This window comes from Terrapene carolina, unplaced genomic scaffold (assembly GCF_002925995.2).
Source record: "Terrapene carolina triunguis isolate 2854851 unplaced genomic scaffold, T_m_triunguis-2.0 Scaffold95, whole genome shotgun sequence".
Classification (NCBI taxonomy): Eukaryota; Metazoa; Chordata; order Testudines; family Emydidae; genus Terrapene; species Terrapene triunguis.
This window is the reverse complement of record NW_020664446.1, coordinates 274,430-280,351: the sequence shown is the minus strand read 5'-3', so window position 1 is coordinate 280,351 and position 5,922 is coordinate 274,430.

Below are 5,922 nucleotides of genomic sequence, written 5' to 3'. Positions count from 1 at the left end.
GCTCCCACCCACCCCAGAGCCAGGATCACTACAGAGCCAGCTGTATGTTTGGAAAGTTTCACTGATTCCTGTTCATTTATTAACTGGATGGTAAACAGGGCCCTGAAGCCACTGACTGTCACTGCAGGAGAAGCGCAGGGCTGGACAGCTGGCTGCTGTGGGGTTCAGGAGACACAAAGGCTCCACAGCTGCCATGTCTGTTGGCTTGCGAAGCAAGAAAGAGAACAGAAGAGGGACACCAAATGCAAGAGGAGCCCTGTTCAGAGACCAGAGGAACGGGACATCTGGGGGATCAGCGACTTGGCCTTCACAGCACTTGCCAGCAATAATACCCAGCTCTTCCAGCTCTGGGTCCCAACGTGCTTTACAAAGGACAAGTTGGCATCATTATGCCCTATTTCATAGGAGGGAAACACCACCCAGCAACTGAGGGCTGGAGCTGAGCACAGAGCCTGCATTCCCAAAGCTCCAGCCACTGCCCGTGCTACCGCTTTAGTGACCAGAGCAGCCAAAACACTCGGTCAGATAAACAAACCAACCAAAGCCAAAGTATTTGAGGTCAAGAAGAATTTGCCAGCCAGGAGCAGGGCTTCATGCCCCTCCCTCCCCATACCCATTGGGATGTGAGACGCTGTGCCCACTACTCCCACGGGAGAAGCCTGCTCCCCCAGCCCCTGCTCACGGGGCAGAGTGGGGCAGTTCAGAGCTAAGCGCTGTTTCAGTCCCAGGTTTATAACTTCTACCCTCCCTGCTCCCCATGTCCCAGAGCGAAATGCCTGTCTTGGTCAGGAGCAGACAACACAAGGAACCTTCAGCACCATCTGGGCATGCCTTGAGAAAGGATCCCTCAGGTAACCTATTCCCCACGCCCCTCCACTCCATAAACCACCTGTCCCCCCCACCCCTTGGGGAATGGATGCTGCACAGCACCCATTCCCCACACCCTGGAGAAGGGGGTCCATGCGGCACCATTCTGGGCTCCATTTCCTCCATTATTCGGCAAGGATTTTCCAGATAAGGGCAGCACGATTCTGGGGAATAGCTGTTTATTGCTACTAAAGCAAGTATTGTAGGCTGGTAGGCAAATCAGGGACAGAGGGGTCTATCTGCAGCCTGCAGCATCAGGAGAGGCAGGAGTACCCTCCTACCTCCAGCCACCATTAGAAATTTGTTTGGCTGGGTCAGTCCTGCGACATCCCCTGCTCACTGAATTCCTCCACTCAAAATAAACTTCCTGACCCTGCTGAGCACAGTTCTGCAACAGCCTCTAGATCTTGTTCCACATCACACCCTGCCGTCATCCCCTTCACTGCACCAGGCCAGTGTATCCTTCGTCTGCTCCTGTCTTGGTGCCTTCTCCCATGCTGGCCCCCACCCCCAGGTTCCCAGTCCACGGCACCAGGCCCCCACCCCACACCTCATTTAGGGCCCCATTCTATGGAAAGAGCAAATCCTTAAAACTCACAATGACTCAGTTTGGGGAGGCCCAGACATACAAGGAAAAGGAATAAATATACATTTAATAATATATTAACCCCCTTCTTCCACCCCCAATTTAACTCCTTGCCCCCGTGTGTCATCTTCTGTCTCAGGAGGTGATATGCTCTCAGGAGCAGGAATTGTCTCTAGTTGTGCTTTGTACAGGTGCTAAATACATCAGATAAGAAATGGTGCAGCAGGCACCAGCCTCCGTTAATGCTTGCAGGAAAAAAGCAAAAGGCATAATACTTGGAAAGGGCTTTGAGGGATTCTGTAGGTGCAGATGGTAGGTGCCCCGGGGCTGAAGAGAGCGAAAGGAGGAAACCGGTGTGACCTCTGAGAACTAGTGGGCTGCAGTGGCTTTTGGCAGGGAAGGTGGACTCAGAGGGGGTGGCAGATTTCTTGTGTAGGATGGTGTTACTCAGCCATTGGAACACTGTGTCATGGGCTTAATGAGATACTGTAACACCTGGTCATGAGCCCCTCCCTCCGCCATACCCTCACAGCTCTGCTATTCACAGGTGGCCTGTGACTGATGCTGTAACAGGAAGGAGCCTGGGGCCCTAATGGTGGAAAACATGCCAAGATTGCTCTGGGCACTGGTGGTTTGGTAAATCTCCCTTCTGGCCCTAAGGAAATAATGGGACACAGAAAGAACTCACAGTAAGTTTACAGGGGAAAGGAACCATGAGCAGTAAATTGGGGGACGGTGAGTAGCAGGTGGTACTGGTCTTTGTTAACACCTGTGAATAGGTAATGAAGGAAATGAAATTTACAGCAGATACCAAATGAGTTGCAAACACCAGTGAGGATAGTGAAACAACACAAAGAGCTCTAGGTGTTAGAAACAGGGACAGGAAAGAAAATGAGACTTACTTTGGAAAAATGCAGCTACTACAGCTGGCAACATTTATCCAAACCCTAGAAATTCAGAGGGGGAGAAACCGGGAGGCAATGATAGTGAGGAGTGAGGGTAGGAATCTGCAATATGAAAGGGCAGCAAGAGAAACAAAAAAGCCAATATGATCCCAGGTTTCACAAGCAAAGGCCTCAGGTCACAGGACAGGAAGAGGACTGTCCCTCTAAACACAGCCGTGGAAGACTCCAGCTGGAAGATTATTTGCAATTCTGGGCATCTTGTTACGAGAGAGATATTGGCAAAACTGGAGGAATTTTCAGGGAAGAACCAAAAAATGAGCAGGGGCTGGAGGGAAAGATTCAGTAAAGAAAGATTAAAAGAGCTAAATATATTTGATTTGGCTAAATGACAATGGGGGGGGGGGGGAGACTGACATATCTACAAATAGCGGCCATGCATAAACATTATAGGTGGAGAGGGCTGATTTAGGATACAATCCAAGGGGACATGATTATGAAGAATCGTATCAAGCTGAACAACAGAAAATTTAATTTGAAGCTCAGGAGAATCTTCCTGATGGTGACACCTCAAGCAGGAGCCCCACCACTCACTGGGAGGCAGATGGATCCCGCTGGAGAACTGTCTCCCAGGAGAGGGGATGGGAGCCCCATCACTGGGATGTTTAAAACTGGACTAGGGAAGACCCTAGAAAACATGCAATGGAGAAAAGTCCTTCCTGGGACTTTTCCATCTATTCCAAAAATGAAATGACTCCCCTCTTCCTCATTATGGCCAATTTCCCACCCTCTGGAAAAGACTGAGGAAACTCCACAGGTGTTGATCAACAAGTCTTGATTTTTAATAAGGATATCAAAGTTTATATGTGTGTAAAACGAACAATCTGCTGCAGCAGGGCTGGGCAGCAAAGCTAGGGATTCAGAATGGTGTCAAGGAAAGTGTGTGATCCCAGTGACCCTCTGGCCTAAGCATATGCCCCAGAGCCCTGTGGGGCACACACCCGGCAGCCCCTAGGCTCTGGCACATGCCCCTCAGCACTAGCACACGCCAGCTGCCCCAGCAAAATTCTGGGTCTGGGGTGCGAGCTGGTGCTCAGTGCGGAGAACAAGGCATAAGAAACACTGGCTAGCGTCAGCATTACAGATCAGTGTTTTCAGAATGGGAGTGAAGGGCTCATGGCCCAAGCAGCAAATCCCAAGCAGTCAGAATCTGCCATCCTGCACTGTTCCCACCGCCATGTCATCTGCCCCAAACAAGAGACTCCAGCAACTCAGCTTGTTCTACTAGGTTTTAACGATAGGCCAAGGGAAGCATTTGCAGCCAGTGGCTGCATGGGGAGGTTGTTGGGCTTGGGAGCGGGGAGTGAGTGGGGTTGTTTTAAGTCGGTAGCTAGAGGACAGGATGGTGCTGGAGGGCTGGGCACCTACCCAGTCTTTAGCCCTGCATGAGTCTCAGCCCTACTGCTGTGAAGTTTCAAGCCTGACCTTTGTGTGAAGGGGAGAAGGTGAAATTTATCAGGCCCGGAGGGAGCAGAGTCTGATTGCATTGCGGGCCCCTGCTGCAGTCTGGAAAGTTATAAAGTCCAACTCAGGAAGCCTGCCTGGAAAGGGGCTGCTCAGAATTGGAGCCAGGAGTCACAGACCTAGGGAGGCCTTGCACACACTGGGCTAAATTCAGCCCAGGTTCTCTTCTGACTCCCATGCAAGGGCTGGGGAAACACCCTACAGGTGTAATGAGACTTGAGGAGCTCAGTCTGTTTAATTTATCCAAAAGAAGAGCAAGAGCCAAGAGGTGACGTGATTACAGTGTAGATGTAATTGCACAAGGAGAAAATACTGGGGACTAACAAGCTCTTTCACCTCGAGGAGAGAGGCAGAACAAGAACCAATGGCTGGATGCTGAAGCCCGTCAGTTAGAAATGAGGCACCAGTTTTTAAAAGGGTGATTAACCATTGGAACAAACTACACAGGAAGGGGTGGGTTCTTCATCTCTTGGAGTCTTCAGATCCAGACTGGAGGCCTTTCTGTAAGATACGATTTAAACAGGCTCCAATTCCTGAGCTCGATGCAGGGCTAACTAGTAAACCTCTTTGGCCTGTGCTATATGGGAAGTCTGGTCTTAAAGCCTATGACTCTGGTTTTGGGCAGCTTTCCCTACGCAGAAAGTCCTTGAGGGTCAGAGCAGGGGGAAATGGCCAGTACAGAGAGACCTCAGGCCAGCTCCAGTCCACGGCATAGACAGTGCTGGCCTGGAAAGAAGGAGGCTGGTGGGATGTATAGATTCAGCGCATTCTCTATAGAGCCTTGGCCTGCAGGGCTCCTATGGGGATGCCAGATGAAAATTGCCCTTCTCAGTAGTGGCCACCTCAAGTCTTCAAATATCCTAGATCTGGCTCCCATGAATCATGAGATGAGCTTAACAAATTGTAAGATTAAAAAAAAACCACCCCACACATTTAGGGTTCTTTTTCTTTGCCTTCTGAGCCTTTAGGGTTCATTCAGGCAACGTTTTCAAGTTTCTCCACAACCATCAGGGTTAGAAACTTGCTTTTTTGAAAGAAAAGAAAAGAAATCTGAGATTCTCACCTAATCACAATTCCAGGAGCTGGGTTTTAAGAAAAAACACCAAATAGCTTGAGACTCGCAATTAAATCATGAGAACTGGCAACACTGCTTCTCCAACAGAGACCCCAAGACATCTGTCTGATCTCCCTTGGCATGATCCCCTACTAGGACAGAAGGGGCCAGTCTGAAATGGGGCATTAATTTACCCCTCTCCCCACACCAGCTTCAATTAATCTGGCTCGTCAACTCAGAATTTCCTGACATTTGGCAATTCCAACTCCCCAGCCATAGGGCAAAACTCACTTACAGCCATCACTTACCAGAACTCAGGGCTGCCCACTCAGTGACTGCTGACCTGAGAAGAGGGAGAGAACTAGACTGCAGGCTGGGGCAGACTCTCCATCCCGTTCTGACAGCAAGAAGGGGCTGTTAGCCCAGTGGAAATGGCTCCCTCAGGGAACACTCTGCAGAAAGAGGTTCCCTAGACAATGCAGAGTTGGTGGAAGGAAATGGGATGTGTCAGAGTCACTATTCTCAGCTGGAGCAGCCCTGATCACATACTTCATTTACAGGGCAAGCGATTCCCTTGTATTCCCCCATTCCAGCGCTGAGTGCAGTTTGAGCAGAATGAAGTCTCTGGCCCTGGGATCATTCTAGGGTCTCAGTGTATTTGCAGATGACAGAACAATACGTAGAGTGGCAAATAATGAAGATGCCAGGTCAGTTATACAGACCAACTGGATTAGCTGGTAAACTGGGCCTTTTGATATGGCCAGTGTGACAGACCCAGACCAGTGGGGTACAGGAGTCTGGTAGAGGGCAAATATACTGGTCACTGGATGAGTAGTTTTCTGTTCCCTAAGTGACCAATTGACCTGGACTGTGGGTTCTTCCAGAGGGGAAGGTCTCTGGGCTGTTCCCCAACCCACATGGTGAATCTCTGAGGCAAGAAAATCCGCCAATAAGCTCAGGACCCACCAAGATAGAGGAGGAACTTTGTC